The sequence below is a fragment of the Typopeltis vanoorti genome, chromosome 22 (assembly GCF_054136105.1).
Source record: "Typopeltis vanoorti isolate ZY-2024b chromosome 22, IOZ_Tvanoo_1.0, whole genome shotgun sequence".
Classification (NCBI taxonomy): Eukaryota; Metazoa; Arthropoda; class Arachnida; order Uropygi; family Thelyphonidae; genus Typopeltis; species Typopeltis vanoorti.
In genome coordinates, this window is record NC_143570.1 from 86,297,605 (window position 1) to 86,313,938 (window position 16,334).

Below are 16,334 nucleotides of genomic sequence, written 5' to 3' on the forward strand. Positions count from 1 at the left end.
TGGAAAAAAAAAAAAACGAAAAAAATAAATAAAAAATTTTTGATGTAATTATTTGTCTCCTAGCTTTGCCTTCCCCTAGAAAATTTTACTTTCTATCCCTGGAAAATTTTCTGCAGATGCCCATGTCCCAGGAACTCCCCTTCTACAAAACTTACTAAATTTAGAGCACTGCTAGATCCCTCACACCTTCCATTAATACAAAGCACAATGTCATCTTGAAATATACACAACTGCTGTCATTTAGGAAGCATTCCTGTACCTTTATATCTTGCAGCAATGAGGTTTGTCACTACTACACAATTTTAAAGAAAAATGGGGACCTATATATTAATAAGGGGTGCTTAAGGGTCAAAGCTGTATAACTGAGCGGAGACCTCCACATAGCCTTTAAAGGAATGTGGAGAACCGACCAGGGCTTCTGACCTAATGTCCAATCCTCACCTTCTCGTGGTGCACCCTGTTGGGTATCTACCTGAATACTGAACGAACGAGGATGGGTTGGCAATTTGGGATTTAGCCGAACAAATTTTATTCTTATTGGCTTAAACCAATATAGAAAATGATGGTACAACATGACAGAATTTCATGCCGGCTGGGGCATCGCCCTGTTAAACAAGGGCCCCCGTTGTTTTCGCCAGGGAACCAGGAAGAACAGTGAAAAGTCAGCTACCGGAACAAATCTGAAAGCACACCACAACTCAACATCAACAGAGTTAAAGATCGGTACTATCTACATAAGAAGCCTGAATGGCAAAGAAATGGAGCTAGCTGAGGAATTAGATAAGTACCAGATTGACATAATAGGGATGACTGAAACAAAAAAGACAAAAACTGGTGAGATCTTTCTGAGCAAAAAATACAAAATGTTATATTCAGGCAATGAAAATCAAGGAAAAGGTGTAGCCATAGTATTTAACACTAAATACGAGGCTAATCTTCTTCAATGGCAGGCAGTCTCAAGTAGAGTGATGTGGGCAAATATCAGAATGGGGAACTAGACAATGAGACTTATTTGTGCCTATGGTAACACTGAAGGCTCTACTAAGGTAGAAGTGGAGGAATTTTTTGAGGAAGCTACGGACACAATGTAAAAGGAAAAGTTGGCCCTTGTTGGGGATCTAAATAGCAGAGTAGGAAGTGATTATCAGATATACAAAAATATTTTGGGAAAATTTGAAGAAAAGAGCAAAGCTAATAATAATGGCAAATACCTGTTGGATTTCTGCTCAGGACATGGACTGGTTATTACTAACACCATGTTCCAACAAAAAAATTTGTGCACAAATTCACATGGAGAGAAGAGGTAAGGAATAAGAAAAGTCTCATTGACTATGTTTGACTCAAGTTTTATAACAAGGTGACGGCTGAACTGGATAAGGGAAATGGGTTTACAGTGATACTGCTGGACCTGGCAAAAGCGTTTGACAGGATACCACATGGAATTCTAATCCGTAAACTACAACATATGGGAATGGATATAGGGTTGGTGAGATGGATAGCTGGGTGGTTGATGGAGAGATATCAAAGAGTAGTTTATTCAGGAGTAGAGTCCAAAAGACAGCCTGTGACTAGTGGTGTGCCACAGGGTTCTGTTCTTGGACCACTGCTGTTTAATCCGTTCATTAACGATATAGGGAACGGTCTAAGTGGGACAGTTCATCTGTTTGCTGATGATGCAAAGTTGGGTAGGGAGATAGTGAATGCAGAAGATGTCAAAGTCTTGCAAGATGACTTAGATCGATTGGAGTTCTGGACTAAGGAGAATGGATGTCAATTTAATGTGACAAAATGTAAGGTTATGCATTTCGGAGTGAAAAGATTAGCAGCAGTATACCACATTGGTGGAACTGTACTCCAAGAGATTGATGAGGCCAGGGACTTGGGAGTGTTGGTGGATAGGGAGATGAAGTTTAGGGGGCACATTGCGAAAGTAGCTAAATCAGCTCATCAACTCACTTGGTTGTTGAAAAATACCTTGACGAGCAGAGATAAGCAAGTTATTGTACCTCTGTACCGAGCCCTGATAAGACCTCATCTCGACTACTGTGCCCAGATTTGGTCACCTCGGTTCCTTCTTGATGGGGAGGAGGTGGAGAGGATCCAGATGCGAGTGACTAAGATAATAGCAGGTCTATGGAATGAACCATATGAGAACAGGTTGAAGATTTGTAGGTTGCAGAAACTAGTTGATAGGCGGAAAAGAGGAGATATGATTGAGACATTCAAATTGCTAAAAGGATTCTATAGGATTAATTCAGAGGTTATTTTTGAGATCAGGACTGGTGGTGGGAGAACTAGGGGACACCCATGGAAGCTGGGCGAGAGCGTGGTTAGCAGGGGTGTTAGAGCTGGGTTCTTTACTTTTAGAGTAGTAAATGAGTGGAATAAGCTGCCAGAGTCTGTTGTGGGTGCTATGACAGCGAGCGAGTTCAAGGCAAGGTATGATAGATACTGTGAGAATGTTGAACAGTTGTGTGAACATGATGTTTAGGGCCTCCCTCGATGAGTCTAAGGACTCCCTGGAGTAGCCCGTAGTAATAATAATAATAATAATAATATGTTATTGTTGATAGTGATGTTTTCTCCCTGGTGCAGGACACCAGAGTGTACAGAGGATTTGAAATTGGAAGTGATCACTATTCTTGAGCAGGATAAAATTGAATTTCATATTGAAAAGAATGACATGTAAGAAAGTTTTAAAGTGAATAAAAGTTGAGGAGCTCTCAGATGTGAACTGTAGACTAAAATACATCAAGATTATTGAAGAAAATATGAAAGAGTTGGAGAACAGAGACCAAACCTTGGAGATTCAGTGGCAAACCTTGAAGAAAACCCTGATAGATTCAGCCAGAGAGGCATGTGGTGAGGTTGTCTGCAAGGATAGAAAAACAGAACTACATGGTAGACACAGGAAGTTAAATAGGCAGTGAAGGAAAAGAAGAAAGCATATCAAAAGTTCCTGGCAAATAAGTCAGCTTGTGCTCTTAGAGAATACAGAGACAAATGTAAGAAAGTTAATCACTGTGTAAAACTGGCTAAACAAAAGTCATGAGAGGACTTTGGCAAGAACATAGAAAATAAATATCAAGAAGGTGGTAAGATATTCTGGAGGTGTTGAAGAAGCTTAGAAATGGAGGAAAGAGTGCTGTAAAAGGAGTTAGAGATGATAAAGGTGACATGAAAACATGAGAAAAAAAGATATCCTTGAAGTATGGAGTAATCACTTCAAAAAATTGCTAAATGAAACAAGCAGTGATAGCACAGTGGTAAAAAACACTCAACAGACATACAGTCAGGAATACATATCCATACTTGAAAATGTCAACTGTGTTTTGAACAGAGAACCTGTGGAACAAGTAAAACTTTTCATCAACTCAGGCTCAATTTTTAGTGAAGATGGTAAATTAAATATGGAAATAGACAACAGAATCAGCAAAGCTGGTATGGTGGGAAGTCAACTGAATAAATTCATATGGAATAAGAGAGAAATTAGTCGGAACACTAAATTAGCTGTATACAAGACAGTGTTCAAACTAGTTTTAACTTATGGATCTGAGAGCTGTGTCAGAAGTTAAACACTTGACCAAAGACTAGAGACCGCAGATATGAGAGTCCTGAGAAAGATTAGAGGTGCGAACAGATGGTATTCAATGGCAATATTATATTAAAAATGAGGATATTAGGAAAGAACTTGACATTGTCAGCATCCAGGAATGCATTAGCAGAGCTAATCTCTCAGGTGGTATGGCCACTTAAATAGAATGGGCAAGGAAAGATTGATAGTGTTCTCTGCTGGCAGGAAAACAACCCAGAGGAAGACCAAGATATAGGTGGATTGATACGGCACAATGTGCCTTAGACGATAGAAATATAAGATCTGATAATGTTGGAATCTTGACAAGTAACAGACTGATTTGGAGGAAAATTGTAGATAGGAAGTTAGTAATGATGTAAATTTTTCATGTAGTACTATCATATCCTGTACACCCCTTGAGGGTACATGTCAGAAATTTGATGATGATGATGACATATTAATAAATATGCGTAGGTAAATAAATAAAAAAAAATATATAAATACATATTTATATCTTTAACTAATGAAATGTTTAAGAACAGTATTACTAATAACTTGAAGAGAATGAATTTCTAAGTCAAATTTTTTATGTGCAAAAGAATTTTGCTTGCACATTTTTTTCATATTAAAATATTTGTAAAACTTTTTTTTTCTTTTACTTTACAGGCCATGCACCAGAGGAAGATCCAGATACTGGTTTTAGGAGGGGCTATACCATACATCAAGTAACTCCAGCATTACAGTGTATGACTGACTATGTAATCACTAGATTTAATTTTTTTTTTTTTTTAATAAGTGTAAATTACTTCGATTTTGAAACTTACATTTTGAAAATTTTAATTGATGTAATAATTCTTAAAAACAAACAAACAAAAAAAAAATGTATCCAACAATTTACAATTATCTATTTATTTCATTCTAATTTCTTGGTATTGGCTGTCTGAATTATACTTCTTTTAATATACTTTATAATACATTTTGGATGTGTATGTAATTTCACTATTTTTAGTGTCACCCAACAGTTTTGGGCTATTTTGACTCCCTCATCTGGAAGTGGGGTTTCTGTTTAGGTCAGTTAACTGTATCTATAAAAATTTATACTCCATGGCTAGTTTGCAAGAGATATCCACCTAATAGTGGTGGATATCTCTTGTAGGTTATTGGCATTAGTGAAACATGGCTGACAGAAGATGATATAGTTAGTGGGATAGAATGTGTAGGGTATAGTGTGTTCAGGAGGGACAGAGAGAATAAAATGGGAGGAGTGTTATTGATGATAGCTGATGAACTGAAGCCAAGGCGAATAGAAGTTGTATTGCAGGATAGTGAAAAGAGCTCATTTGAGGCTATTTAGTGTGAGATTCAGACTAACGGAACAAAATGTACAGTTGGGTACTGCTATAGACCAGGTGATGGAATAGATGGTGGAGATAGTATGCATAGACAAATTGATAAAATGAGTGGAAGGAGGGTAATTATTATTGGGGGATTTCAACTATGGTAACATCGATTGGAAGGAGGAGAGGACACGTGAGGAAGGAACTGGATTTTATTCAGTTACTAAGGGATAACTGTCTGAGACAGCATGTAATGGAAAATACTAGGTGTTCGAGAGTGCTTGACCTAGTAATAGCATCTGAGAATTTAATTGTAATGAATATGACCATGTTGCCACCTATTGGTGAGAGTGATCATAGGGTATTGGCCTGGGAGGTGGCTAAATGTGTGAAATTTTCGATTAAGACAGGGTACATGTGGAATTACCATGCTGGCAAGTATGACAAGTTTAGGACATTGCTTGGTTCAGTGCCATGGCATGTAAAACTGCAAGGGCAGTTTTGATGATAGGGCATGGGAAGTGGTCAAGGAGCATTTGCAGGAGGTTATGGCTGACTGTATACGTAGAGTCCAAATAGTAAGTCAAGTAGGGGTTAAATGGATGAATAACATCATTAAACTTGAGTTGCAAAAAAAGAAACAACTGTGGAGGAAATTTAAAGAGAAAGGTGACCTGCAGGCACATGAATGGTATAAAGTGCAGGCCAGAAGGGTAATGAGTGTGGTAAGAAAAGCAAAAGCTGATTATGAATGGAAATTAGCCAAGCTAAAGAGAATCCCAAACAGTTCTTTCAATATGCTGCAAGTAAAAGAAAAACTGTACACGGCAGAAGGAATGCCAATGGTAGGGAGGTCAATGAATCAGTCAATATAGTGGAATTACTGGGTGAACACTTTGCAAGAGTATATCATACAAGTGGTGACATTGAAGGAACCATTAGTTTATAGGGGAATTGTGGCAAATGAAGTGGAGGTGAATAGTCTATTACAGAACCTTAATGTGAATACATCTGTGGGATTGGAGAGTATACCAACGGGTCTTACATGAAGTGGCTAAAGAATTGTCAGCGCCCTTGATCACATTGTTTAATCTGAGTAACGGGTCTGGTTTATTCCCGAAGAGGTGGAAAGAGGGGAAAATAGTTCCACTGCATAAAGGAGGATCCAAGACTACTGCTGCAAATTACCAACCGATCAGCATATCAGGAGTCGTTGTCAAGGTCTTGGAGAAAGTAGTCAAGGGAAAAATACAGGAATGGATTGATGAAAATCAGATACTGTATGGGAGACAGCATGGTTTTGTGAAGGGTAGATCACGCCTCGGTAACTTGCTCAGGTTTTATAACACAGTGAGGGTTGAACTGGATAAGGGTAATGGGTTTACAGTGATACTGCTGGACCTGGCTAAGGCCTTTGACAGGATACCACATGGAATTCTAATCCGTAAACTACAACATATAGCAATGGATATAGGGTTGGTGAGATGGATAGGAGGGTGGTTGATGGAGAGATACCAGAGAGTAGTTTGTCCAGGAGTCGAGTCCAAAAGACAGCCTGTGACTATTGGTGTGCTGCAGGGTTCCGTTCTTGGACCACTGCTGTTTAATTTTTTCATTAACGATATAGGGAAGGATCTGAGAGGAACGGTTCATTTGTTTGCTGATGATGCAAAGTTGGTAGGGCAATAGTGAATGCAGAAGATGTCAAAATATTGCAGGATGATTTGGTTAGATTGGAGGTCTGGGCTAAGGAAAATGGATGTCAATTTAATGTGGCAAAATGTAAGGTTATGCATTTTGGGGTGAAAAGAGTAGCAGCAGTATATCACATTGGTGGAATTACACTCCAGGAGATTGATGAGGCCAAGGACTTGGGAGTGTTGGTGGATAGGGAGTTGAAGTTTAGGGAGCACATTGCAAAAGTGGCTAAATCAGCTCATCAAATCACTTGGATGCTGACTTTGATGAGCAGAGATAAGTAAGTTATTGTTCCTCTGTATCGAGCCTTGAGAAGACCCCATCTTGATTACTGAGCCCAGATCTGGTCACCTAGGTTTCTTCTTGATGGGGAGGAGGTTGAGAGGATCCAGAGGCGAGTGACCACGATGATAGCAGGTCTATGGAATGAACCTTATGAAAACAGGTTGAAGATTTATGGGTTGCAGAAATTGGTTGATAGGTGGAAAAGGGGAGATATGATTGAGACATTCAAATTGCTGAAGGGTTTCTATAGGATTAATTCAGAGGATATTTTTGAGAACAGGACTGGTGGTGGGAGGACTAGGGGACATCTATGGAAGCTGGGCAAGAGTGTGGTTAGTAAGGGTGTTAGAGCTGGGTTTTTTACTTGTAGAGTGGTGAATGAGTGGAATAAGCTGCCAGAGTCTGTTGTGGGTGCTATGACGGTGAATGAGTTCAAGGCAAAGTATGATAGATACTATGTGAATGTCGAATAGTTGTGGTGGACATGATGTTTAGGGCCTCCCTCGATGAGTCTAAGGACTCCTTGGAGTTGCCCGTAATAATAATAATAATAATATTTAATAGCACCACATCTCAAAGATGGTCAATAAAACTGAGATTGGGTGAATGAGTTCTACAGGATCCATTCATGTTTCAGTCATGCTGCTATTTCCTGTAGTTTTTTATAAGTTTATATATTCCCCACTGTTGGGTAAAGGCTTCTCCCATTATGGAGAAGTGTGTAAATTACAAGTGTGTAAATACTTGGGAGAGTATTTACACACTTGTGTGAATAAGTGTATGAAGGTGAAAGACAATCACAAACTTCCATGCCACAGCAGGATTCAAACCTACAGCCTTTTGGCTGGAAAGCGGATATGCTAACCATCTGGCCAACGAGGCCAGCATTTCCTATAGTGCTTACATATAAAAGACAATGAATCTACAGAAATGATACCCACCCAATTCTATAAAAAACAAAAATATGACTCTTAACTGTAAGCAATGGGCCTGAAATAAACTGCTACCTAAAGGTTATACGATAAAAAAAGCACTTATGTGCCAGTTTGACAATGGTGATAACAGATGCAATCTCAAAGATGTGTTGAATTAAGTTCTATATTAACTGTTGTAACTTAACTGGGAATTATATCTTAGGGAATCCTAAGATATAACCAACTTTCCTTGTTTTAACTAATGTTTCTGACATAAAGGTGCTTATAATTGTGATAATTTAACTGTTTGAGATTATTCTTGAATATGACGGTAAAGAAATTTGTAGTTATAAAACTTCATGTGGTACAGCATGTTTTTTTTTCCCCTTATGAAGGAAAAGAATTGTTGCAAGCTACAAACGTTGCAATAAACTGCTAAATGCAAGTCTTTGCAAAGATCTGTGACCTCTCGCAAGCAGAACTCTGAAAGCACTTGTGCTTAATCTCTCCTTTTGCTTCAGCCTTGGAAAATAACATTACGCACACCAGTATTTCTGAAAAGTACGTCTTTTTGGAGTATAAATTACTACTGATATTAAGCATTTCAGATGAAAACGCGCTGTACTGTATTTATCTCGAGGTATATTTAGTATTCACAAGTCTCCTGTGAGACGTTAACTATATATATAGCTGAGAATACATTTTCAGCTTTCGTTATATGAAAAACAGAAAGGTAGTAGTCAGAGCTATTTAAACCACATGGTAAAGAATTACGGATATGTGAATTACGGCCATCAAATCGAATAAATCACGCATAATTTTTTTTTTTTTGAGAATTCAGATATATGAGTATAAAACTAAGTTTGGTAACTCTACCTCTAATAACAATTCAACTTCGAAAAATAACAGTATCTTGCTTAGGGAGCCGAGTTCGGTCACTAAATCAAATTAGTAAAACCGTGTAATGAAGAATCGTCAATCTTCGTCGTAAAACTTTGCTTATCTTTTAATACCGTTCAGTCAACTTATGAGACTAGGGGGATATGTCAAGCTTCACCGGTGGTCAAAGCAAAAAATAATACAATCTACCAAAATATTCAGAAGTGTTATTTTATTATAAGAATGAATGGAAAGTTGCATACAGTATGGCAGCAATTAAAATACTTTAATGCGCTTCTAATACTAAAATCAGCACCGTCTTAACAGCAATACCAAATAGCGTTGGCTCATGGCTTTGCTTTCACTAGTTAAAAAAGGAAAAAAAAAAGTTGAAAATGAACGCCAGGTGGAAAGTACTTTTCATTTTAAATTATTTATTGATATTAAATATCGGTTTTTCAAAAAAAAAAAAAAAAAAATCAGCTAACGCCTTTTTATTCCCGTATATACGGGACTAGGCGAGGCCATTTAGCCCTATCTAACTTTTGGAGACTGAGTGGGCAGTTCAATCTCCACTGGTACCCAATCAGAGACAGATGGCCCAAGGCTATCACTAATTAAGCGGTACGCAGTGAAGAGAGACGGCTCAAATGTGCCGCCATCTCGTGGTCTCTAACCCTAACACAATATATTTAATGTCTGAAATAATGTGGGTTCTACGGTCGATTTTCTTGAGTTTACAGGACGAAAAACCCGAGTTTCCGGGAGGAAAAACCTGCTTGCCCGTGCCAGAGATCGACTAACTCGGGAACCGGTCGAAAAAAGGCTTAGAAAAATTTCCTCTAGTCGCCGACTAGACTCGAAACCAAGACTTCCTTCGTGCGGCCTAGCGCGGTGGTGTGCAAACGCCACATCCACTGAGCTACACAGGCTCATCGGTTTTTCAAATATATCGAAACATTTCATGGACACACTCCGGAAGACTCGTCCACAAAGAGTGTTAGTCTTGTCTATTCCGAAATAGTCCTTGAGTAGACCTGCTTTCGTTTACAAGCAAGCACATGCCCACACAATCATAAAGCACTCAGCAGGAATATCATGTGATTACAAATAGCGAACCACTTAATAAAATATTAATACTCTTATTTAAAAATGTGGTGATTTACAACACCAATTTTTATGGTGTTGTAAACACCATAAAAAAAAAAAAAAAAAAAAAAAAACCCTGCTAACTTCGTATGAGATTGGCTGACCCACCTTCAACTGAAAGAGCCCATATAAAGGTTGCTGTCGTCATGACAAGAATCAAACGCAGGACTTTTCCAATCGAAGGGCTCAATGTTCCGTACATCATCCAGTTGCGCTATGGAGGATGATGATTGAAATACAATTTTGCTGATCTGCAGACTTGCCGCTGCTGAGCATTGCGTCAGTTACTAAGAGTAGGCCACGACGTCCTAGGTATAACAGTGCGTCGTAATGCTGATATTCCACTGGATCCTTTCCATGCAACACCCAAAGGAAAGTGTAGACTGACGTCAAAGGACTGACCAGAATTGCAATCAATCTAACTTACGGTGTTGGTGTTCTCGAGCACATGGGCGAATGCTGATCTTGAAATTCACGCTTGCTCTTGTTATTATTCAGGGAGTGAGAGGTGTGATTGAAGTTTGATTAGCGGAATAATGAATTACCAACCATTTAAAACTATATATTTAGAAATTTATGTACATTTAATCATACAAATACAGCATTTATTTTACAAATGATATTCTATCTTTTTCAATTTAGCGACTTGAATACAAATTCTACCCTACAGTTCTTCTTTATGAACTGGTCAATAACATCGTCATAAAAAGTTAGGTGTAACTTAACTTTCCAAAGCAACACGCACACTTCTAAAGGCTGGCTGAAGCTTACTGACTAAAGCGACGTTGACTGCGTATGACCTGTGTTTAAGCAACAGAGTGAGACGACGTGAAATGGCTAACGCGCGCATGAAATCACGGTGCTGCTGCGAGGACCTGGAAGCTCCTACAACCGAGCAAGCCAAGGTAGCTTTAACAAGACCAGCAATCATCGCGCTTCGATATACAACGCAAAGCTCAGTTATTGCCGCCCTAGCTTAAGAGGTCTTCTGTCTACAACAATAAAAGCCTGAACGGAAAACTTATAAATGCATGCATTTATTAACAAATAAATATTACTTCTTTCTCAGGTAATGAGCTTGCTGTGCAAGCTCATTACCTGAGAAATTCGCTCCTGCTCGAGCAATGCAAATTGTTCTAGCCCATACCAGAAAACTCATTCCCAGATTGATCAAAACACTTAGATAACATTCTCGGTGTACCCATACCCACCCACCTGCTAGGAGGGAAATGCGAATTGTCAATCTAGTCACACGCTTCTCGATAGTTTACTCAACATCCAATCGCGCCAAGCTCTTCCCTACATAACTCGGATTTGGGTATTGTTGACCACTTGGGGATCTGTTTGTGGTGTGTGTTGTTCAAGATGGAGGCCTGCTTCAATGAATTTTAAGGATTGAGTAACGTGTTAATAAAATATGAGTAACTCTGATTTTGTAGTGTAGCTGCTAGATTAAGTAGCAGAGACGCGATTGCAGTTATTAAATTGCGGATTATATTTAAGAACAGCAACACTGTTAAGTGGACTATAATTGCAACGAGGGCGATTCGCTAGGCCTAACCGCCGTTAGAATCGCCATTGCTGATTTAATTATTAAAAGCAACTAAATCGCAGTCTCACTGCCCTACTTTGTTGAAGGAATTTTTCGTAGCCCTCAGATAACTCCAGGAGACTCCCGAATGGTATGGAAGTCATCAAGGATCATGAATCATTACAAGTGCTAAAGTTAATAATGGCAAAGGTTGAGACTGACTGGCTGTATTATTTAAACCTGCACGCACAAACAGTTGTTCCAGAACGAAAGGACGAAGAATCTCAAGGGGAATTTATGACTGTTCCATCCCCTAAAACCCATCTGTCATAACAACTCACAAGTAGAGCATTCAAACAAATGGAAAAGAACAACAGACGATCTTATGGAGGATGACTCATCCACACAAGACGCTCCGAAAAAACTCGGAGAGGATCCCCCCGGTTATATTATGAGACAAGGAGAAATGGATTTCTGAAATATCAGTCATCAGGGAGCAAAACATCACATACTCCTGGGCAAAAAACTCAGATGATGGAGTCAAAATCCAGCCAGCTACTGTCACTGACTACAGGCAGATGACAAGACTATTGGACAACAAAAATCTTCCTTACCTTACATTCGCTTTACCAATCGAAAAGACCCTAAAGGTAGTAATACATGGTGTTACAGAAGGAATCACTCCAGAAGAAATCTCAGCTGATCTAAGCAACCGGAGCCTGATCCCAATCAAAGTGAGCAGTGAGACTGCGATGAAAATATATGAACTGAGTACTGTCTGAGGCTTCAGAATTACTATGGAACCTTTAAGAAAGAGAGCGTCTGCAGGACAGTGCCACAGATGTCAGCGGTTTGGGCATGCCCAAAAGCTATGCCAGGCCAACTTTAGATGCTTAAAATGTGGCGAAGGCCACCAGACTATCATACGCACCATGCCAAGATCCACACCTGCTAAGTGAGTAAACTGAGGGAGGTCCTTGCCCCGCCAACTATAAAGGATGCATAGCACACCCAAAGAACCCTAGGTCTCCCAAAACCGCTGATCCATCACCCAGCAATGACACTCCGGACAACTTTGCAGATCGACATCCAGTTCAAATAACCTCTATCTTGACAACTCAGAAAGTAAATCAACGTGAAATCAGGACCAAAACATACGCCGAGGCTGCACGATCCAAGAATACTTCCTCCAACAAATTTACAAGCTCCAGCCTTACATAAGTTCTAACTGCCTCACTAGCTACCATGCTTTAGGAATTCAGCAAAACAAATCCTACGCCATCCTCCACGAAGAAATTCCTGCAGGGTATCCATTCCATTCTGACAGCCCTCAATCATGAACAATAGGAAATATAAGCCTAACTCCTTTACCATAACTGCATGGAATGCAAATGGACTGAGCAACAAAATCCTTGAACTACAAGAGTTCATTCACAAATACACTCCTGATATAATTCTAGTAAACTAATCACATCTCCGGCCAGCTAATAACCCTAAATTACCGAACTACGCAATGTACAAAACAGACAAACTTACTACCAGTAGAGGAGGAATAGCCATATTAATTAAAAACTACATAAGCACAATGTCCTGACCAATTCACAAACCAAGAACCTAGAGATAACAGGCCTAGAAATTCATAGAAACAATGCTGGCAGTATCAAAATCTATACAGTATTCAACCCACCCAGCATTCCATTACTGGTATCTGACTTGGACTCCATTCTCGGCTTCACAGACTCCATCATCATGGATGGAGATTTCAATGCCAAGCATACAGTTTGGTATAGCTCCACAATCAATGACAAAGGCCGCACCCTAAACCATTACTGAATGCAAAATTCTGTTGTTATAGCTGGACCCACAGAGCCCACTCATCACAGTCCAAATGGGAACACAGACGTGCTGGACATCGTAATTCTCAGAAACATCAGATACCAATACCAACCGAAACGCTAAAAAAATTATCATCTGATCACAACTCCATTTTGCTCAAGCTCGGTACTCAAGAAGAATTCTCTCCTCCCCACTCCTTTATATCTTGGGAAAAACTCTCTCAGATCACATTGGCCCAGCACCCATTATCCATAACAAAGAGGAGATAGATATAGCTGTCAACAACCTCACTTACCAAATTATAAAAACACTAACTTCAGTCACACAAACCACAGTTTTTCACTACAGTGGTCGGATCCCTGAGGAAATTATGGACCTGATCAGACTGAAAAACAGAGCCAGAAAGAGGTACCATAACTCAAAAGCCCCACAAGATAAAATAACTCTGAATAATTTAAATAGACAATTATGGGAAGTTCTACAAAAATATCGAAATCAAGAATGGGAAACCAAACTAAACAATCTGAACCCAGAGGATAACTCCATCTGTAAATTCTTGAGAACCCTCCGCACTAAAAGGCAACTTATACCCCCAATTCAGACCAAGAAAGGTGCAGCTCACACTGACCAAGAAAAAGCAGAAGCTTAGGTTGACAATTTGGAAAATCAATGTAACCCATCTTACTAGAATTTGAACATTACTCTAATCTACAAGATTCACCACAGAGTCAAGCAGATCATAACACAACAAAAGGAGAACGCAAGAGCCATCACACCCACCTCTTCAACAGAAGTTATGAATATCATAACCAATTTGAATAATAACAAGGCTTCTAGTCCAGATGGAATCACAAACAGAACAATCAAACTACTTCCCAGAAAAGCCATTGTGCACCTAGTCAATATTATCAATGCTCTCCTCAGATTTTTCCCCCTTAACATGGAAAACAGCTGACATCACACCAATCAAAAAGATTGGAAAAATCCCCCAGCTTCCCGAAAGCTACAGATCTATCAGTCTACTGTCCAGCCTGGGTAAGGTTGCAGAAAAAGTCATCCTTACAAATCTTCGATCAGCAACAGATGAACTAGGTATTATCCCTAATGAGCAGTTTGGATTCAGAAAAGACCATAGCACCACACATGAGATACGCCTACTGGTAGGATTTACCACCACAGGTTTCAACTAGGACCTCCACACTGCTGCGGTCTTTATAGACACCGCAAAGGCTTTTATTAAAGTGTGGCATCTTCTCTACAAACTCATCAAATTTAATATGCCAACTAATCTAATAAAAATCATAGATAGTTACCTTAAAGACAGATTCATGCAAGTAAAAATAAATAAAACCGTATCAACCAGACACAAGATCCTGGCAGATGTGCCACAGGGTTCTCTTCTGGCTCCCCTGCAGTTTTCTATTCGATATTTCTATTTCATATTCCTCAAAATCCAAGTTCAACAATCACAGAATTCCATGCGGATGATATTACTTTATTAAAAAGATCTCTCAGTCCCAAACTAGCTATCAAAATACTCCAGAACAGTATTCATACATTGAGAATTGGCTAATGGACTGGAGGATCCAAGCAATCTCGCTGGTTTGTTTGGATCCAGTTCACCAAAAAGAAGTTTCAGATCAAGGAAGATACACACCTGCTAATTTTCAAGATCCCATGACAGAGCGAAGTTGAATACCTCGGTGTCATGTTTGACAAAAAAATCCAATTCACTCATCATATAAAACACAAAAGCTCGAAGACATCCAAAGCAATTGCTCAGCTCTACTTCATGATCAACAGAAGAAGTAATGAGAGTACTTCTCTCTTGTATATGAGAGAAGTTATCCAGTTTACTTCTCTAATATACAAGATGGTAATACATTCAGTCATCACTTACGCATCTCCTGCATGGAGCCCACCTCGAATACAAATATTCAAAAGCTACAGAGAATACAGAACAAATGCCTGAGAATGATTCTGTATGCCCCATAGTTCATTAGAACTCCCAGATTCACAGGTTCCCTACATCACATCCCTTCTCCATGACTTGGCAGAAAAGTTCTTCACCAAGACAAACAATCATCCAAACCCACTGATCAAGCAAGCTTCAGACCACAATGAATCAGAATTCTACAAACACAAAATACTCAAGTCAATACTATGCTCAGCTGAACACAGCTAATCTCACTGCCCTTCCAGGGCGAGCTTAACGCTCAATAACTCTCCACTCAAAGAACTCCCCCCTCAAACAAAGGGGAATATGAAAAGCATTTATGCTTTACCCATCAAATCAGCAACATTCTGCTGTTGACCACTTACCTCCTTCATGGGAATACATGCGATAAAACTCAACTTAATATTCTTACACAGATCTTGGAAGTCCCGAATTCATAATTGAAAGAATCCAGTTGTGTATGACAATTGTTTATATACTAATTATATAAACACCAGGTAGAAAGTACAAATCTTCCCGGCAGTCTCTTATCAGAATGCTTTGCATCAGTTTATGAAGTGTGCAAGACATTCTCACTATCTCTTTTCATTCTTTTAATTATATAAGCAACAGGTGATCTCGAATGTTCTAATGGTGCATTAATTGCAGGAATTGTTTGATGACTAATATGGCGGCCTGTGATGAAACCTCACAGGAAGACAAACTCTAAACCACACTCCATTTCCAGTACTATACCGATTACATTCATCAAGCATGCATGTCTCATCACTGCAGTGTTGTGTCAATGTTTTTTGCTTTATTCTACTTCTGATATTATTAATACTAGAAAGAATGATGTCGAAATACATTAAGTAAGATAACACGAGTGTGAGTTACATCGAGTGCGTATCTGAGCGCCATCTAATATCTCGTATTTTAGTGCAAGCATATTTCCTTTAACTTATAAGTCAATTTTCTGTTCTAGGGATTCTTTCGGGCTTTTTAAATACCCACGGTGTGTCTGCGTAGTGCAAGAATGGCAAACATAATTAGAGCACGTTTCGGAGTTCCCGCTGTATCCGCAAGACAATTTGCATTAGATAGTGGTTTGTGGAAAATAAATCAACAGATTCCTGCCTACCGAGAACCGTATTATTTTATTCCTATTCAAGATGAACTTAAGGTAAAAATAAGT

At 39.1% G+C, this 16,334-nt stretch overlaps 1 protein-coding gene across 2 annotated transcripts in view; it reads right to left on the reverse strand.

The window, feature by feature from the left end:
- LOC150094541 (4-trimethylaminobutyraldehyde dehydrogenase A-like) overlaps nucleotides 1-9,038 on the reverse strand; it is a 149,823-nt gene extending 140,785 nt beyond the window's left edge. Inside the window, exon 1 of one of the 2 annotated variants that reach the window (XM_090412176.1) lies at nucleotides 8,951-9,038. The gene's annotated coding sequence lies outside the window, so the exon portion shown is untranslated. Of the gene's footprint in view, nucleotides 1-8,684 lie in introns of both variants that reach the window. The other variant, XM_090412175.1, reaches the window with a different exon arrangement.
- Nucleotides 9,039-16,334: the final 7,296 nt, after the last annotated feature.